A 21,098-nucleotide genomic window follows, 5' to 3' on the forward strand; every position below is an offset into this window, starting at 1 on the left:
GAGTAATGAGAAAGCTAAAATATGATGAACACCATTATCAAAGGAGGAAAGTGAAATCATACATATTAAGTGATTTTCTAAATCCAAATGAGATCTCAGTTTTTCCAACTCCTATATGCAAACAACCTTATGATTTAGTTATATAGAAACAATGTGTACACTTCCAAAGTAATTAAGGCACATTTGAGAATGACAAATTCAAAGTAATCCTTTGATAACAGTACAAAGATACAGAAAGCACTGAGTGGATTAGGATTCATCTGTTGATTTCATTGTAAGAGTGTAAGAACTATGGATTTAAAGCATTTAAAGGAGAAGGAAGACTTACTAGGATTAAAAGGATCTGTATAGATTTAGTCTTTTGTTTCCCAAGGCCAAGTCTGCATTACAATACAATTCCCTCTAGAGCTTATTTAAAAATTGAGTTCTGGGCCTTGTCACTGTATAGTGTACTTGACACTCAAAGTGGAGAATTTTTTTTAACACTCCACTCCTTTATACAATAAAATTAGTTTCAATAACAATGATGAAACTAACAATAATAATGGCCAGAAGAGCCAGTGAAAATTTTTAATAATTTCATATGAATTCTGTACCTGAAACTAATATTACTCTGTATGTTAACTAGCTGGAATTTAAGTAAAAACTTGGGGAAAGAAAAGAGATTTCATGTGATCAAGGCAGTCAAAAATTTAAAGTTAAAAAAATTACAATATTACAGAAACAAGGGGGAAAAGAAAAACTTTTCAGTAGTTTTTACGTATCTTCCTAAGAGTTTTAACTTTGATCTTAACAGATCAATATGGCATTTTATGTAAATAATTGTCTAGTAACTAAGAAGTTAATTTTAATAAAACTGGCACATCAAAAGATACCTTAGGTGAACACTAAATCATATAATTGATGTATTTCTTCTTTAAAAAAATTAAATGGAACAATAAGCACTTAACAATAAACCCAATTTTAAGGATATTCTTTAAACTCTGCAAAACATTTTGCATGAACTAAAATTTTACATGTACCAAGTAGCCCCACAAAGTGACACAATGAGATGATGGGATGGAGTTAAAAGCCCATGACTATCTTCCATAGAAGGGACAGAACAGTGACCAGAGGGGAGACTAAAGAGGTACAGATGGGTTTGCAGACTTTGTTAGAAGGGTGAACAAGTTTTTTTCCATAGCTTCTATTTCCTCAGTGATGTATGAGGTAAGATTATTTACCGAGAATGAGAGAATTGCAAAGTGGTAAGGGTTAAAGATTTAAGAATAGTCCAGACAGTTTGACAGAGTAGGAGATGACCAATAGGGAAACATAGCACAGAAGGCTGAGGCAGGATTGGACTCGAGGTTTCCAGATGTCCAGTTCAGTGTTCCTTCTAATACACCACATTGAATAGAAATGTAATGAGAGAGATGATAGCTATACTTGTGGCAAACATAGCATAATATATAAACTTGTCAAATCACAGCGCCCGGCTAGCTCAGTCGGTAGAGCATGAGACTCTTAAATTTGTCAAATCACTAAGTTGGACACCTGAAATTGATATAACATTGCATGTCAATTATGCTAGAAATCAATCAATAAATAAATAAACCACACTGAAAAAGAATGCCTACTGGAAAAAGTGTTTTTGCGTGCATGGACAGCAGGCAGGGTTAACTAAAAATGATGATCTGAGGAAGTAATAGCAAAAAACTATGCTATTAATTAAATAAATGGAGTTCAACAAATTAGAAAACCTTGAATTTTGTGTAATAACCAATATAGAACCACTTAAAGTTGAAAGAGTAAGGATATATTTTTAAGGACCTTGCAGTTTGGAAAATACGGCAATATGTATTCACAGAAAGAAAACATCACCTATAATTTTTACTTCTTTAAAAAGCTTTGTAGACTTCACTAATGTGTTTTTTTTTTATCATTGCTCTTGTGTATACCTAAAAAGGAAAATATAAGTAAATAAAATACAATGGTTTTTCCATACAACTCATCCTTTTCACCAGTGAAAGCTTTGGCAACAGGTATTTCCTGTGAATCCATAATGGAGCAAGTGTCATGGTTCTAGACTCCTGTACTGACTGGCTTTGCAATTCTCTGGATAGGGCATGCTTTAGACTGCCTTTCATTATGCTGTCCAACATGTCTGATTCATCATTTTTCCCATCTTTCTCCACAAACTTTTGTGAAAGTGACTCATTCTTTTAAAAAAGTCAAATTAGGGACGCCTGTGTGGCTCAGTTGGTTAAGTGGCTGCCTTCGGCTCAGGTCATGATCCCAGGGTCCTGGGATCGAGTCCCACGTCCGGCTCCTTGCTCGGCGGGGAGCCTGCTTCTCCCTCTGCCTCTGTCTACCACTCTCTCTGCCTGTGCTAGCACTCTCTCTCTCCAACAAATAAATAAATAAAATCTTAAAAAAAAAATAAGAAAGTCAAATTATGTGAAACCTTGTGTTCAAAAGAATGCTTCACCATTGTTTTTAGGTTTTTTTTTTTCCCCTAAGCTAGTTTTTTGATATCTTGAATAAACAGGTGATGAATGGCAGTTGGTTAATAAGACTGTAGGACCCTACCCATGGTTAAATGCACCCAGATTTCAGAGATGTTAAAATATGAAAAAAAAAAAGTACACCTTAAAAGAGTACAGTAGTTCTGTATTTTTAAGATTTTATTTATTTATTTGACAGAGCTCACAAGTAGGCAGAGAGGCAGGCAGAAAGAGAGGGGGAAGCAGGCTCCCTGCGGAGCAGAGAGCCCTATGTGAGGCTTGATCCCAGGACCCTGGGATCATGACCTAAGCTGAAGGCAGAGGTCCAACCCACTGAGCCACCCAGGTACCCCAGTAATTCTATATTTTTAACTTAGAATATTTTGTCATTAAATATTTTTCTAAAATACATTTTTAAAGACTTCAATGCATTTCCTTATAGAGATGTACCATACTTTTGCCTGTGGTTCTGGGAAGGGAGTGACTTTGTCCCTTTGGTAACATTACAACATGTCCAGAGACACTTTTGGTTGTCATCACTGGGGGTGCCACTGGCATCTAGTGGGTAGAGGTTAGGAATGTTGTTAAACATCCTAAAACATAGAAGACAGCCCCCATGGCTCAAAATGCTAATAGTGCTGAGATTCTATAGCCTACTGCTAGACTTAAAATTCTTTAATTTTTCCCCTCCTTCAGGAGTCCACCAAATTAAGGGACAGCATAGTATAGTGTTTGGATACAGCCTGTTGAATTGGCTGGGCTCATATATTAGCCATAATAGTTACTACCTGAAGAACATTACCTAGAAGGGATCAGTAAATTAAATTCTCATTTCCCCATCTGGAAACATGGGGAAAATTAATAGAAACTGGATAGAGCTACTAAGACAAATAAGTAGGTTTATAAATGTAAAGCCCATTCTATCTAAGATACACTCACTAGTGTTGCAGTGGCTTCAATTAGGTTATTATTATTTTTTTAATAAATATAACCACAAACTTCACTACGGAGGGGTATAGTCTAAATAGGAAAAACTGATGGAAAAATCAGAAGAAAAGAATCTCAAGGTTTGAGGCCTATGTCACTGAATCTAAAATCTTTCAAGCCATTTGCAGGGAGGTAAAGTCAATTTTATGGGTCAAGGCTAGCACTGGAACAAAAATAGAATAGGAAATATCAGAGTGAAAAAAAATCTGAGTGCACCATAAGTTATTTATTTTCATAAAACATGGTTTCATTGATAGAGGCCTATATGTATGTACCAGGTCACAATGTTAAAATGTATTTTTTAATGTGGGTCACAATAAAAGATCTTTGAAAGACACCACTCGAAATCCAACTACCACCATTTGATGTTTCAGTCTAATCTATATCTGCAAAACTGACAAGATTTGCTTTAAGACAGTCCAGCTGAGGAGCACCTGGGTGGCTCAGTCAGTGGAATGTCCAACTCTTGGTTTCCGGTTAGGTCAAGATCTCATGGTTGTGGGATCAAACCCCGAGTCTGGCTCTGTGTGTAATGCCAAGTCTATTTCAGATTCTTTCTCCCTCCCTTACTCTCCCTCTCTCAAATAAATAAATAACTTAAAAAAAAAAAAAGACAGTCCAGCTTTATCTTTGGACATTTTGTTAAAAAGCTCTTCAAAGTAATGAGACAGAAACTTAATGTGAAAAATGACTAAAAGTATTTTATCTCCATCTACTGCTTTAAATCTGTTGAAAAATTAAGCAAGCTAGAAGTCCTGTATGTGTTGTAGCATTAGAATCAGTGTTGCTCACTAGCTCATCAAGCTCAGCACTAGCTTTGAAGATAAACACTCACCAAGTTTACTATCATCATTATCATTAATAATATGTGAGTACCAACAGACAAAGTAAGGCAGCTTTAATGTCTGTAAATAGTACTAAAAACATTAACTTAATAATCATAGTTCCAGAAGCCTGTAAGTAGTGCATGACCATGTTTTATACATCATTAGCTATGATCTTAAAAACAAAATCCAACATTTTTTAAAAGGAGTTAACCTTTAAAAATGGCTAACTGATTCATTCTCTGAAAAAAGTCAAATTATGTTAATCACAGTTGCTAGCTGTTTGAACAGAACCTAAAAGAAAATGAGTGTAATGACAAAAAGTTGAGAAGCATCTAATGCATGCAGAATAAAATCCCAAATCAGGCAGTAAACAAAATCAAGCTGTAAACTAGATCTCCCCAGTATCTTGATTTGTTCTGGATAAGGAATTAATGTTATTTAAACTTGTCACTATAGTGATTTTTGAATGGTTGCCTGTACAAGCCTTTGAGATATTTGAGGACAGGCATTTTTCATAGTAACTTCTCAATCTTCAATATAAATATTTTAGTAATTGCTAAGTCTGTGCCAATCTCTCTAGAAAGTTCTAGGAACTTAAAAATTAGTAATTCATAGCTTCTAAACCTAAGAGTTTCATAGACTTAGAGGGGAGACAAAAATTTATAGTTGTGTGGTGTGGAGCAGATGTAGTAGGATGTGTGGATCACTGTATTGCCCAGAAGTTAGAAGCTGATTGATGTCCAAGCTGTTTTAAAAAAATGACTTTTAAAAAGGAACAAGGTGGAATTAACAGTCCTGGAGGAGGAAACACAGGTGTAAAGGGCAAAAGTGCCAGGAGATACAGCTGGAGAGATGGGTTGCTACATAATGAAGAGATTCTTATGCTACCTGAAAAAATTTAAATTGCATCCATATACAAAACAAAACCATGAAGATAGTTAGGGAAGAGGCATGATCAGATTGGCCTTGGATAGAGTAAATGATGGAGACTAGTTAAAGTGAGTCCAAGTACAAACTGAAGGACTGGAAAAAAGTGTAGGGCACTGTCAGCAAATGTTTGTATGCAGATCACTGTACACCATATATTAAGGAAACAGTTCCTCTATTAAAAAAGGACCTGTATTTCAGCATGTTAGACAAATAGTAGAAGATACAATAATCTAGAGGAAATACAGGAATGTTAGGGAAGGACTCCCTGAGAAAGTGACACTGAGGGACGCCTGGGCAGCTCAGTTGGTTAAGCAGCTGCCTTTGGTCTGGGTCATGATCTCAGGATCCTGGGCCTGCTTCTTCTTCTGCCTATTGCTCCCCTTGCTTGTGAGCTCTCTCTTTCTGACAGATAAAGAAAGAAAGAAAGAAAGAAAGAAAGAAAGAAAGAAGGAAAGGAAGAAAGAAAGAAAGAAAAAGAAACCGACCCTAAAATGGAGACCTGAAGGAAAAACAGGATTTTAAAGATCTGAATTGAGTTGAAGTATTTCCAGTTCTTCCCTGCAGATTCTGTGTAATCCCTACATAATCATAAAAAGAACCAGCTTCTTTGGGGTGCCTGGGTGGCTCAGTGGGTTAAGGCCTCTACCTTCAGCTCAGGTCATGATCCCAGGGTCCTGGGATGGAGCCTGCATCGAACCCCGCATCGAGCCCCGCATCGAGCCCCGCATCGGGCTCTCTGCTCGGCAGGGAGCCTGCTTCCCTTCCTCTCTCTCTGCCTACTTGTGATCTCTCTCTGTCAAATAAATAAATAAAAATCTTAAAAAAAAAAAAAAACAGCTTCTTTTACCCTCACTATAAATCTATTAAAAGACCTAAATGTTTATTAAATTAAAAAGTAATCATGTAATGAGGACAAGATTAAGTCTCTCTTCTCCCATAGAGAATATCTGCATCATTTACATCTTAATACAATTACTTGAGAATTTGGAAGAGGACCAAATGAAAGGGCAGAGATATAACAGCAAAGAGGGAGACACTGAAAAACAGAAGGGAATTAAAGATTGAATAATTTAAAATACAAAATACTTCAGAAAGTTCAAATAAAGTATCAGCACTGTCCATTTAGCACAATAATCTGGAGGTCCCTATTAAATTGTTTGCAATTTCAGTGAGAGAAGAATAGTAGGCAGAAATGAGGGTGTAGATTGTGGACTTACAAAGAAGCTTGATAGAGAAGTAATGCAGCATGAGGGATTTGAGCTGGTTTAATTTACTAAGGAAGGGAGAGTATATTGGGTTTTCAATATCCTTGGTAGGACAAAAATAAACTTGTTGAAACTTATTACTACGGACATAAGAAAGTATCAGTAACTTGTAATAGTATTTACTCCAGATACCTGCATAACAAAGCTAATGTGAACACACTTATACTTATCACTAAGAAACAACACTGAATGCATACAAATTCTTAACCTCTACACTCTGGAGAAGATGTCAACTTTTAAGGTATTAACCAATCTCTTCTGATCATTTCTTCCAACTTATGACTAAGAGAAGATGAGAAGTGAATTTTTTCCCCCCAAGAAAGAGGTCAGAGAGACAAATAACATTTAAAACACTTTATTATTTAATAGATTAGCACTCATATAGTTCAGTGATGTTTCTACATTCTAAGCTGTATTATATTTGTAAAGATGAATGTCAACGGTAACTAAGAGAAGTTTAAGCACCCCTATATTCTTTATAGGCCTAGTAGTTTGTTTTGTTTACCAATTTTCTAGCAAAATCTCTCCACCACCTATTTTCTGTGTGCTGGTTACTATGCTGTGACTAATAAAATCAGCATCCTTCTTCTTCAGTCTTGCCAGCTCCTACCTCCCCCCAAGGCATAAGAACCATTTAGTCTCTTAACTTTCACTTCTCTGCTCTATCTTGCTGGGTGTATAATACTCTAGCCTAAAAAAACCAAACAAGTGAAATGACTTGCCAAAGACAAGATTCTCTCTGGGATATGCAGGAGTGTAAAATTAAAAAGCAAGAGGTAAAATTAAGTCCTTCTTAAACGTAACTTTCAGAAACCGGTTAAGTGTGAAGGAAACTAAAAATCCCTAATGCTTATCAGTAGTTCAATGTTTTGTCAGTTTCCACGTGACAGCTGAAGGAGGGCAAACTTTGCTTCCTAATAGTATTTATTGTTTTGGTGCTCTTGAAAACAGTGATAATACTCATTTTTATGCAAACCCAATTCAAGAGCCCTCTGACACTGGTAGCAAGCACCTCTACACTTTGACTCGTACCATAGATGTCTGGATATAATAGGAATTTAGAGTATTATACAATTATTCTACGTGTAACTTCTTCTAACCACATTTTAATACTCAAAGCCTTGTGGTTTCAAGTCATCGCTTGTGAGTGTACATCTTCACAAAATTCAGGATTCCACCGAAGTTGTTCCCCGCCCATTAAAGTGCTCATGCTAACCCACTCGAGAACAAACTCAGTATTTACAGAGCTGAAAATTGGTGGTCTGGCCGCTTACACCTTCATTCCAATCGACCAAACCTTAACTCTCTCCTCCTGGATGTTTTCTTTGCCTTACCTGGTCTGAGAAAAATTGTGCCGCCCCACACTTGGCAGAGTTACCCGAGACACTTATCAGCTGCTCGCAGTCCCGGTGGTGGGGGTATGGAGGCGGTGGTAGTCTAGCCTGCAGGTACGTCATCCTCTTACAGACCTTGGCCGAGTGTGCAGGCAGACGACGAGCGCACGGAACCTCAGTGGACCCCGCTCCTCCGCGACAGGTTCAAAAAGATAAGTTGTTTAACCTGGGGCTAATCCAAAGTTCGGTGGGGTCGGCCCAGTCCAGGCCAGCTCGCTGTAGCAAGGAAGGTCAAGATCACCTTGGAGCAATGCGCGCCCGGACGACAGCTCGCACCGCAACAGGCCGCCCCAGCGTTCTCCTCGGGTCACTAGAGGACAGCCAAGTCACAGGCCAGCGGACAGCGACTATGGGCGGAGTCGCCCCCCCTTCCCGAGTGCCGGCCGACTTCCGGACCTGCGCGCGCGTCTCTGCGCCGGCAGGGCAGCCCGGCGCACCCCTCCCCCCGCCCACCGTTTCCCGGCATGCTCCGCGGAGGAAGGGACGGAGTCGACAATAACAAACCCAACCGCGGCGGTGTCCGCGGCCCTGCCGAGCCCTCGGCGCTGCCTTGGGGTCCCCGAGTCGTTCCGGCCCCTCGGCTCTGACTGGCCGCGGCTCCCTGACCCCCGGCCCCCGACCCAGAGCCGAGGGGCCTGACAGCGTCCCCCTCCGCCCCGACCCCTCCCTCCCGCCCGGAGTTCGGGGCCGCCACCGGCACCTGGGACACCGGCGGTTTTGTCGGTTGGCGGTGCCCGATGGGCGGTTGGTAGCCGCCGCCGACAACGAGGCGGTGGCGGAAGATGGTGCCAGGGGCTGCTGGCTCTGCTGCTGCCGCCGGCGGAGGAGGAGGTGCTGCCAGGTAAGTGCCGTCGCCGCCCGTGGCCCCTTCCCCCATCTGGCAGCGGAGCCGCTCGGCGAGCCTGGGCACAGTGGGCCGGGAACGCCGGGGTCCCCACCGGGCCGAACGCCACCGGCTAGCAGGTTTGTGAGCCGGCGAGCCCGGCGCATCCGGCCGCGGCAGGTGTTGCCCTGCGGCTGCCTCCCTGGCGCGACAGCCCCTGAGGAGACTCGCAGTTCGAGTCGAAGCGCCACAGGACTACGGGAGTTGTGGGGCGGGCTCGCCCGGTGCAGGCCTACCTGCAGCTTCCTCGGCCGGGGCCGCCAGGGTCCCTCCATGTACGCGCCCCGGGCCGAATTTTGGGAGTGGCCGAGGGGGAGGGACGCCCAACCCACCGGGACGTACCCTCCCTAGTCATCACCACTACCGGGCTTAGCCCTAATATTGTCTTTGAGTTGGGAAACCGGAGAGAGGAATTGGGCCGAGGCCGAACGAAGCGCACAGCGGGAGGATCAGAGAGATGCCTTTGTCCCGACCCCGGAGTGCGAGGATCGGTATAAAGTTACTCCTAGGAATGACTCAGCCTCCGCCAGCCCCACCGATAGATTTGGGATGGGGTGTGTTTGCGGATTTCACAACTTCCTTAGTAGAAGCCGGAGAACAGGAGAAATGGCAGCTTTTGAGGGGAATAGTTTCTTTCACCGCCTGGTGGATGTACTATGTTTATTGTTTATGGTTTCGTAATCTAGTCTTTTCCATCATGACTCTTTAAAATATGGTCATACCACGAAGTGGTGTGTGCCTGCATACCACGGAAGACTAATGTCTCACTGTTGATAGAGTCTCGTTACTGCCTAAGTCATTAAGCTAGATAACAATGTTTGCCTCGAGTTTACTATACGTAGAGCAATGATTTGGGCCCTGTGAAAATGCGCTTATCGTTTTTATTGTATAGTTTCTAGGTTGTGTGTTGATGCTGATTGTATGATTTATCCGAAGGGTTGGAAAGTTAGCAACTTAGGAGGAGAAGACTTTATTATCTAAATAGACAAATCTGTGTTTAATCAGGAATCACATTATTATATTTCGGTATTTGATAAAAAGAGGGTCTTTCCCATTCTGGTAGGATATTACCATGAGAAGTACCATAAGGATTTTATTTTAGGGGTTATTTGGTTTGTAAGCTAGGTGGGAAGGTATTTTTGCTTTTTGTAGTTAATGTTGTAACAATGTGGCCTAAATGAACACATTTTCGTGGTTTTTTTTTTTTTTTAATTTTAGGGTTGTGTTTAAAACCTAAAATAGTTTTATAAAAGAGATGCTTTATGTTGGTGTTTATGTTAAGAAATATCTGTTGATGGAAATTAGATAGGGACTCAGTCCACTTTTTAAAAATAATTTTTTTAGTCGATTTTAAATCTTTTATGTTAGTCAAATTTAGTATTGATTATTGGCCTGGTTCTTCTGGTGTTGTTGGATGACAGGGAAGACTGTGAAACAGTACTCTTGTCTCAGAATTTTTCTGGCCCTTGCTAACAAATACACGTTGAGAATGTATGGCAGATTGACTCTTAGCAAATCAAATTCGTAAGGTCCAGAAGGGCAGAGTACACAAGACCTTTGTTTTTGAAAAGCCACATTTCTGAGCCTAAATTTTTATTGTGTAAGTTTGAGAAGAGCTTTTATTTGGCTTCTGATTTTGAAACTGTCTTTAAATTTTCATGCATTCAGCAAACGTTTTAACACTTGTTGTATGCTTTACTTTGCAGATGTATGAAACTTATAAATGCTTTTTTAAACAGGAATATCTAGTAAAATGTTCTTTTTTGGATAATGCTGTTCTCTAACCCAAGTAAGCTTCTCGTTTGTAGTATAGGTAATAGTGGCTGAAGAAACTCAAGTGAAAATCTAGCAGTCCCTTTCTACACACATTCATTCATACAGTTATTACTTAAAATATACCATTGAACCAGTTATTACAACGATCATGAGAATATGTAAGAAATTGTTTTTGCCTTATAATAGGAGATTGGGGTCCTGTATAAATATAATTACACTTTTGGAGCATTATTGCAAGTTTGAAAGAAGTTATGAAAGGGGATTTGGGTTTTTATGGAGTATAGGGGGATATTTTTAGAAGCATGATCTGACATGGATAAGTCATTTCACTTTTCCTTAAAAAGATGTCCTAGGGGCGCCTGGGGGTGCTCAGTGGGTTAAAGCCTCTGCCTTCAGCTCAGGTCATGGTCCCAGGGTTCTGGGATCGAGTCCTACATCTGGCTGTCTGCTTGGCAGGGAGCCTGCTTCCTCCTCTCTCTCTGCCTACTTGTGATCTTTTGTCTGTCGAATAAATAAATAAAATCCATAAAAAAAAAAAAGATGTCCTAGCCACCTCAACAAATTTTGGCTTAGGATTTATCATGTACCTACCATGTGCCAGGCACTGGTCAAGAAATGTTGGGAATTTGGCAGTGAACAAACCAAATCCTGCATTCAAGAAAAATGAGGAGTAAGAGATACATGTTAGGAAGAAAAACAAAACAAAACACACACACACACACACACACAACCTAGGGAGGAGATGAGTATCAGGATTGAGAGGTTTAGATAAAGTGGCCAAGGAAGTCTTCACTTGTTTGGTAACTTTGGAATAAAGACCCAGGAGAAGTGAGAAGGCTGCTGTGTGACTGGGCAAGAACATTCTTGGCAGCAGGAATAGTAAATAGGAAGGTTCTGAAATAATTGGCATATACATGAAAAAGTGAGAAGGTTACTCAGGGTGTACTAATTGAAATGAGGGGGCTCTGAGAATGGTGATAGGGCTCTACAGATACTCAGGGTTTTGGGGTAATAGTAAGGAAATAGTCATGTACTGTAACCCTGCGTGTGCAAAGACATAGAAGTTTGTTCCAGGAAACCCAGCAAGGCCAGAAGGCAGCTTGTACCTAACATTCATTTATATTTTCAAGAAATGTTAAACCCTTGCAATACATAATTTTAGCTCCTGCAATAATGAATAAGAACTTTGTGTGTAAAGCTTTGTATATAAGAATGTAGGAAATTTTGAACTATGGGAAATTTTTAAAAAGATAGATTGCAAATGCTGGCTACTTTCACACACTGGGGTAGATATACTGCTAGAGAAGCAGATTGTAGAGTGCTAGGTTGAAGAGGTATACTTAGTGTTGTAGATAAAAGTATGTAAATTTTAATTATCACATTTCTGATTTGTTTATTATTGTGAGCCTAATAAACCTAATTGCCTATAAGCAGACCTCTGTTGTGTGGTCCCTGAGAGGGTGACATTTCTTTGCAACCCTCAGTGAGGTTGAGGTCCTTTTTAATTACTTCTTCCTAATATGTGAGTGCCTTCATGCACCTGTTCTTTCATTGGTTTGTTTCATTCACAGCTGTTCAGTGAGTACCCTGAGAATTATGGAATGACACCCCATACTCTTCACACTCCCATGTTTTTGCTCTTTTGAATTCTCATACTTTATTGGCTTGTAATTATGTTAAGGTAGGAAAATAATTGTGACTCATTTCCATTTCTTGCTACTGGTTTGGGCGTATACACAGTCCAGAAAATCTGTTGAAATATTAGTCAGATCAGTACCATACTGTTAATATATCCATGGTGGTTTTAGCCGTTATTCTGCGAATTTGAGTTGTACACATCCTTTTTTTGATATTGCTGTATGTTTACATATGGTTTAATAGAATTAAGCTAGTTCAATATTTGCTATATATAATTTTGATTTCATTTTTAAACCAAGTCATTATAAAATGAAACATAGAACTATAACACTTTTGTTATAGACATAATTAGGTGAATATTAGGAGTTTAGAAAACCTGAGTTCACATTTAAAGGGAGTGTCATAACTTGATCTTGCCATTCCTTAAAAATTACACCATGCACAGTCCTGAATGTTATATTTCAGCTGGTGACAATAATACAGAAAAAAAAATGGATGTGGCTTCCATAATTGGTATAATTTGGAGGCAGGAGAGCTGTTTTCTAGCAAATTTGACTTAAATTCATCTAAATGGCTTTTTTTTTTTTAATTTCTGGTAAGCAGAAGTTATCAAATGACATAGCATGTATGAAAAAACATGTTTAAATACAATAATACTTACAAAGGGAATTAAGTTTTTATGAAAGACTAATTCAGAATAACAAATCTATTGATATTCTGTATTGGGGCTTTTGTTTTTTTTAGATTGTTTGCTAATACTCCAAATTCAAGTTATCTAAGTCATGCATTTTACATAATTTTTATGAATGGCAGGACAGCAAGATGTGTAATTTATATGTATTTATACATTTATATGTATTGATGGAAAGATTCCCACATTATGTTATTCAGCTCAAACAAGGTGTATAGCAGTATGCATAATGTTTTCTCATTTTTGTAAAACCAAACTGTCCGTATATACACATATGTTTTTTTTCTGTATATGCAGGAAAAAAACCTAAAGCCAAACTACTAAAAGTATTCCTGTTGTCTGCATTCTTTAGGTGCTATCTTATATGAAGTTGCTTGTCTACTTGGAGCTTCATTTTGGAGGCTCTGAACTTCTATGGAAAAAGTTCTCTTTGGGGGAATGTGAGGAAAATGACTGACCTACTCTTCTTTTTTTTCTTTTGTTTTCCTCTTGGCAGAGAAAAAGGGTAAGATCAGATGGAAATAATCTGATTTGGAGGATTTGAAGTCCAGTTTTCAGTCCCCTGGGTAACCTAGATGTTGCATTTGTGATGAACATTTTCATTGATGCAGCACAGTTACCCCTCAGGTCAAATTGCAATTTCCAGAATTGCAAATCAAACAAAATTATTCCTAATTCTTGTTCTTTATCTATGAAACTTTGGTCCAACATACCTAGTTCATTCAAATTTTATCTATTCTGCTGGACCTCAAAGCTACTTGTGGAGACTTGTAATCTGAGCACCTAGCACAGTTTCTGGCTTATATTGGATATTTAACAAATGTGTTCAGTTTGGGAAGTCAAAAATTGAGGTTTTTCCCTTTGTTTTCTCCATAAGGAAGCTAGTTCTTTTTTTTTTTTTTTAATTTTATTTATTATTTATTTGATAGAGATCACAAGTAGGCAGAGAGGAAGGGAAGCAAGCTCCCTGCCGAGCAGAGAGCCTGATGCAGGGCTGGATCCCAGGACCCTGGGATCATGACCTGAGCCGAAGGCAGAGGCTTTAACCACTGAGCCACCCACACGCCCTAAGGAAGCTAGTTCCAAATTTTGAATAGTTGACTGTAAACTGGAACAGTTGACTTAATCATTATGGTAGCCATCTCTCAAAGAGGAAATTGTAAATTAATCTCCAGTTGACAAATTGGGTAGACAGTGTTTTTCACGAGTATAGGAGATGGTTTGATATCTCCCGTATCCCCCTCATTTATAGATGACTGTATCCCAAGAGGATCCAGGTGGAACAAATGTCTTTCTATGATGTGAGATTTTTTTTTCCCTCTGATAATTCCTACTACTTTATATAGCTAGTAAGAGCTCTGTAAATTCAGAAGGAAAAGAGTGGGCCACCTGTGGTTAGGTTAGAACCAGAAGTGCTGACAGAACCATGTTTTTGGACCATAGTTGGCTGAGTAAAATTCATAATAATAGAAATTGGGGGACTTGTATCTGGCAGAGCTATATAAAGTGAGAGAATATAAATTTCCTGTAAAGAAGTAGTTGGAGATATTTCTAAAAGGTAAACTAGAGTGTAATTATGAAGTCCATGAATGTTGGAGTTTAAAGTTATAATTGCCACCATCTTTAGAGCTTTTATTTTAGTCCTTGCACAGTAAAGGAGTCTGAAATACACTCTGTAAAAGGTATCCTTTCAGTCTGTGGATTATAAACTGATGTTTACAGGTTGTCTGAGCCTCACTGGGAGAGATGGGATTCACTTAAAGGTAAAATCTTGCTTCAGAGTCTGCCCTTTAAATGTTAATGTAGCTTTAAGCCAGAGTTGGCAAATACACGTTCTTAAAGGAGCAGACAGATAATGAAATTCAGTGAAACTGTGAAATACTATACTCATGTCACAGAAGAGAGCTGCAAAAAAAGCAAGCTGCAGAGCATGGTAGGCCATTGATTTGTGTTCTGCTGTAGGCAACTATGAAGCTCTGGGGAAGATTTTTGAGGAGGGATGCAGCCTGATGACAGTGGTTTTAACTGGTAGGAATGCTCAGGAAGACTTGGAGCAAGATGGAGATTTAAAGGCAGCGAGAAGAGTTTCCAGGCTCTAAAATAAAAGTTATGTCATTGGAAAATGAAGGATTGAACTCTAGAGGAAAAATGGATAGGCTTTAGGAAAAACTGAAGTTCTGAAAAACGGGAAAATGATAGCTTTTTTGACAAAAGAAGTTGGGGAACAGTTTTAAAGGAAAAGCACTGAATTGAAATGTGGTTATGTCAAGTTTGTCGTAACAACATGATTGCTAATGGGAGATATAGCATCAGGTGAGTGCTAGTCCTGTGCCTGGGGGTGGAGATCTGAATTACACAACAGTAACTGATGTTTGTATTGCACTTTAATTTGCATAACTCTATAGTTTATACTTAGATTCTTTACATTTTCACAACAGCCATGAGATAGGGAGTGTCTTTTGTAGTCCAAATAATTTAAGTTTAGGAGTGCCTGGCTGGCTCAGTCTGTGGAGTGTATGACTCCTGAAATTGGTGTGAGTTTGAGCCCCATGTTGGGTGTAAAGCTTACTTAAGAAAAAAAATCTTGGGGCGTCTGGGTGGCTCAGTCGTTAAGCGGCTGCCTTTGGCTCCGGTCCTGATTCCAGGGTCCTGGGATCGAGCTCTGCACCTGCCTTTCTGCTCAGTGGGAAGCCTGCTTCTCCCTTTCCCATTCCCCTGCTTGTGTTCCCTCTCTTGCTGTGTCTTCTATCAAATAAATAAATAAAATCTTTAAAGATAATAATAAAAAAAGGTAAAAAAATCTTTTTTTTAAATAAAAAAATATTTAAAAAGAAGTAATTTAAAGTTGATGAGGTTAATCAGGGTCACATAGTCAATAGTGAGGATAGGACTTAAATATAGCTCTCTGATTCCCAATCTCATGTTCTTTTGATAGTCCTGTTTTTTTTCCCTCTTACATGTAGTAAAGATAACAGTTCGAGAACTAAATATGAATGGCCATGTAGGAAAGATGTAGAGTCGGAAGACATTATCTAAACTGGGATGGCAGATTCGAGGCTAGAATGGGAGCAGCAGAAGGTGGTCATTGTCTTGTTCTTTTAGTGGACCAACTCTTCTAGGGCACCGTATTTCAGGTTCTTTATTTCTTTGTGATGCATAAAGTGTTGTCTTTTTTCTTTTTCAAAATTGAAATAAGTATCTTTACCTCTGATTATAAATGTGATTTTTAAGGAGATCAGAGAAATGAAAGTTCTGCATCCAGAAATAGCCATTATAAAAAGATTGATGTTAAATTGTTCATAATTCCAGTTAGTTAACCTAGTGTTATTAGTTTCAGATGGTACAGTATAGTGATTCAATGATTCCATGTATCATGCAGTGCTCATCGTGATATGTGTATTCCCTAATCCCCATCACCTATTTAACCCATCTCCCCAACTCCCTTCCCTCTGATGACCATCGGTTCTTTAGTTAATCCATTTCTTGTTTTTCTTCTTTTTCCCCCCTCTATCTTCACTTGTTTTGTTTCTTAAATTCCATGTATGAGTGAAATCATACGGTATTTGCATCCTTCTGTTATACTCTCTAGCTCCATCCATGTCATTGCAAATGGCAAGATTTCATTCTTTTTCATAGCTGAATAATAATCTTGGGTAGGGTGTGTGTGTGTGTGTCTGTGTCTGTCTGTCTGTGTATACCACATCTTAATCCTTTCATCAATTGATAGACATGTGGGCTCCTTCCATAATTTGGCTATTGTAAATAATGCTGTTGTAAACATGGGGTGCATGCATCCCCTTTCAGTTAGTGTTTTTATATTTTGAGGGTAAATACCCAGTAGTGCAGTTGTTGAATCGGTAGTTCTGTTTTTAACTTTTTGAGGAACCTCCATGCTGTTTTCCATAGTGACTGCTCCAGTTTGCATTCCCACAGACAGTGCAGGAGTGTTCTTTTGTTTCTGCATCCTGTTCAACGCTTGTTACTTGTGCTTTTGATTTTCACCATTCTGACAGGTGGGAGATATTATCTCATTGTACTTTTGATTTGCATTTCTCTGATGGTAAGTGATATGAACATCTTTTCATGTGTCAGTTGGCCATCTGTATGTCTTATTTGGAGAAATGTCTGTTCATGTCTTCTGCCTGTTTTTTATTTTAATTTATTTGTTTTTTGGGAGTTGAGTTTTGTAAGTTCTTTATATATTTTGGATATTAACCCTTTATCACATGTGTCATTTGCAGATACCTTCCATTCCATAGATGCCTTTTAGTTTTGTTGATTGTCTCCTTCACTGTAGAGAAGTTTTTATTTTGATGGAGTCCCAATAGTTTACTTTTGCTTTTGTTTCCTTTGCTTCAGGAGACATAGCTGAAAAATATAGTCCAGACTTTTTTAATGATTCAGACTTTTTTAATGGTTGTATATACATGTACTTCCTTACCATTAGTTAATAAAATAACAATAAAATCCACAAACAGAATCACATATACAGTAACTTATTTTTCTTACTGAATAATAAATATATCACTAATCGGTATGTATAGAGCTAACATTTTAAAATATCTAAATAATGTCATATAGCTACACCATCATTTATTTGACCAGTAATGATTGACAGTTTTCTGATTTTTCATTGTTAAAAATAATTCATTGGATATATGCCTTTGTATATTTGTCTGTTTAATTGCTTCCAATATATTTTCAAAGATATAATTGTTGGTTTGTACATTTTAATTTTCACAGTTTAAATTTTGATACATACTGCCAGATTAAATCTCTTCATAAGTTGTACAGCTTTCTGTTTGTTTTTTTTTTTTTTTAAGATTTCATTTATTTATTTGTCAGAGAGAGGGAGAGCATAAGCGGGGCGGGGGGAGTAGCAGGCAGAGACAGAGGGAGAAGCAGGCTCCCCGCTGAGCAAAGAGCATGATGCAGGATTCAATCCCAGGACCCCAGGATCATGACCTGAGCCAAAGGCAGACGCTTAACAGACTGAGCCACCCAGGTTTCCCTGGATTTCTGTTCTTGTTAAGACTGCCAGTGTGCTCATTGTGAGATAACAAGAATCAACACTGTTCATTTCAGTCATTATAGAAGTAACCTAAAGGGTAAAAACTGATGGCATTTCTGATAAAGTTTATTTTTCTGTATGCTATAGATAGCCATTTGTCATAGTACTATTGCTTGAACCATTTATCCTTTCCCCCAATTTGAAATTCTACTCTTATTTTTTATCTGCATGTGTGTATATGAAGATATATTTGTATCGGTTTTGTTCCGCAAGTTATCAAATGGGCCAGAATCCCAGTTTTAGTAACTGGTTAGACTATGTTTGACATGTTTTGATAAATGTTCTCTCCTATAATGTCTGTTTCACTCCCCAAATATACATGTATGTACATTTATAAGTATTTATAATGGCCACTTATTACTGGCTTAATGGACAGAAACTACAAACATTTTTAGGCAAAGGACCACATAATAATTTTAAGAGAATGTGTCATTATTGAGTTACTAACCTGTTGCTTTTAATTTTAAATTGGGCTAGCTTGTGTCATACTATTCATTTTATAAAAATGAGTTTTATATAGAAAATGAGCATTGTGGCAAATTTTAGAAAATCTTGACTATTTGGTGAAAAGTAATACCATGTATGTACTTATGTACTAAGGCTGAAATTTTGTCATAAAGAATTTCTAATTCAGCAGCAGTTGACTTATATGGTGGTACTTTACCATTGCATGTAAGAATTTAGTTCTAGATCATTTAGATGCTGTCCACTTAGAAATTTGATAGATTTTATGTAAGTTAAGGGAAAATGTGCTTAACTAGCAATCCCAACTTCGTAAGTTGATGAAAGGGTTAGCTCTTTTTTTTTTTTAAAAGATTTTATTTATTTATTTGACAGAGAGACAGATCACAAGTAGGCAGAGAGGCAGGCAGAGAGAAAGAGGAAAGCAAGCTCCCCACTGAACAGAGAGCCCGATGTGGGGCTCGATCCCAGGACCCTGAGATCATGACCCGAGCCGAAGACAGAGGCTTAACCCACTGAAGCCACCCAGGCGCCCCGGGTTAGCTCTTTTTAATGTTTAATTTTTCAAGGAAGTTTGTGTTTTGCTAAGCTTATCCTCTTAAATTTTAGCAAATGTAATCGAGGATGTTAAATCACTGGTTTTTACCAGGAACTCAATTTTACATAAGCTTTTTTCGGTATTTTTTTTGAAACAACACCTCCTTTTTGTGAACTTTTGCCCATTCCTTCTTGATAAAACTTTTGTATACCTCTATAATATGTATTGCATTGTAGTGTCATATTCATTTTATGTGACTAAGTTCCTTGAAAGGAGATAGCATATACTTTATTTTTTTTTTTAATCTTTAGAAACTCGCACATTAAATAAGTTAGAACGAGTTTAACGTAAATCAGTCTGAGATTTTATAAAAACCTGGAGGAATTAACCAGTCCTTTCAATTTTTAGGTGAGGAAATGAGATTTGGTGAAATTATGCTCTCAAGGACACAGAAGTAAAGAATGTGAATCTAGGAGTAAAACCTAGGTCTATTTTACTTCTGTTCCAGTATTTTTTCAGGACGGATTCTCTTCATTTTCAGGATGACCAAATGTGTGTGTGATTACTATTAGTAATGCCCCTTTTTTTGCTTAACGTTTTAACAATTATATAGCAAGGAGTGAATTCAGCTTTGTTGGATATATGAATTGTACATTTTTTTTTTTTTTAGATTTTTTAAAAAATTTATTTATTTGACACAGAGCAATCACAAGTAGGCAGAGAGGCAGGCAGAGAGAGAGGGAAGCAGGATCCCTGCTGAGCAGAGAGCCGGATGTGGGGCTCGATCCCAGGATCCTGAGATCATGACCTGAGCCGAAGGCAGAGACTTTAACCCACTGAGCCACCCAGGTGCCCCTAAATTGTACATTCTTATAAATAAAGTACTCCTGTGGATTCTCTTTGAGCCATTTTGTATTTCTGATTTCTCTATTGTGGTTCTTCCTCTAGTCCTTCTCCATAGCCTTGGCCTCATTTATTAACTGTCTAATGTCTTGGTAATAGGTGTAGAAGACACTGTGGTGTCTTGAAGAGAGGTCTAAGGCATGGCCAAGTTTTCTCTAGCTGTTTACAATACAGTTTGGGGAATGTCAGGCATTTGGCACATGGGGAAAAATGTAGAGCAAGACATTTATTTACTTATGTTCTAGATATAGACACTAATATTTGATTAGCTGAAATTTGAAGTTGAGGGCCTTAAGTGCTTAAGGAAGATTGTTAACAGCCAGTAGATTGGTGAAGACTTTACAACAGTATGTTTGTGAGTGACATAATGGTCAAAAATGGAGGCAGTGTTGTGACATGAGTAAAGACACTAAAGACTAAGGCTTATTTATCTTTCATCAGGAGGTCATTTTAAATGATATGGAGCTTCATTAATGAGATGCAGAAAGCCAATATTGGATTGTTTACTCCAAGGGATTTATACAAGTAAATGTTATAAAGCGTTTTTAGTTGGGGAGAAGTAAAGTGACTTCAAAATAAGACCTCAGATTTTTTAGTTGGTGGTGTCTTCCAGGATTGATTTGAAATGAAACCCACTGGGTAGAAGGAGCTCAGTTAGGTTATTGTCAGAGCTTGGGTATGCAGTAGTAAGCACTGAATTAGGTAGCTTAATTGGGAATAAGTGGGAAAGAGGAGTACAGAGACGAAAGAGTACTTATTCACATGTGACATGGTAAAGTTGATTACCATTGTTGAACCCAAAAAGGTCAGTAGGAGAAATACCTTGGAGATGTTTAAAGTAGAGATGATTATTACTATTTTTGTTTTTCCGTTTTTTAATTAAAGAGCCTTGGAATACCTTGGCTCTAAGGAAATTACCAATAGTTAGCTAGTTGAATGAGATCTCTCTCAATTAACTATTTGAACTGTTTTATTATTTACTTACTGCAAGTAGTATTTTTTTTTTTAAGAATTTTTTATTTATTTGACAGACAGAGATCACAAGTAGGCAGACAGGCAGGGGTGGGGGGAGCAGGCTCCCTGCTGAGCAGAGAGCCAGAAGCGGCGCTCTGTCCTAGGACCCTGGGATCATGACCTGAGCCAAAGGCAGAGGCTTTAACCCACTGAGCCACCCAGGTGCCCCTGCAAGTAGTATTCTAAGAGTACTTTTGCTTGTTAGAGTCTATTCTCTCAATAGATGTTCTTGA

General features: G+C 38.5%; 1 protein-coding gene and 1 pseudogene across 5 annotated transcripts in view; one reads left to right on the forward strand and one right to left on the reverse strand.

The window, feature by feature from the left end:
* Positions 1-7,828: 7,828 nt before the first annotated feature.
* Positions 7,829-8,912, reverse strand: LOC125097110 (translation initiation factor IF-2-like; annotated as a pseudogene).
* RB1CC1 (RB1 inducible coiled-coil 1) overlaps positions 8,599-21,098 on the forward strand; it is a 93,556-nt gene continuing 81,056 nt past the window's right edge. For 4 of the 5 annotated variants that reach the window (XM_047724565.1, XM_047724568.1, XM_047724569.1 and 1 more), the window contains exon 1: positions 8,599-8,730. The gene's annotated coding sequence lies outside the window, so the exon portion shown is untranslated. The remainder of the gene's footprint in view (positions 8,731-21,098) is intronic. The other variant, XM_047724567.1, reaches the window with a different exon arrangement.

This window comes from Lutra lutra, chromosome 4, assembly GCF_902655055.1.
Source record: "Lutra lutra chromosome 4, mLutLut1.2, whole genome shotgun sequence".
In the NCBI taxonomy this organism is placed as follows: domain Eukaryota; kingdom Metazoa; phylum Chordata; class Mammalia; order Carnivora; family Mustelidae; genus Lutra; species Lutra lutra.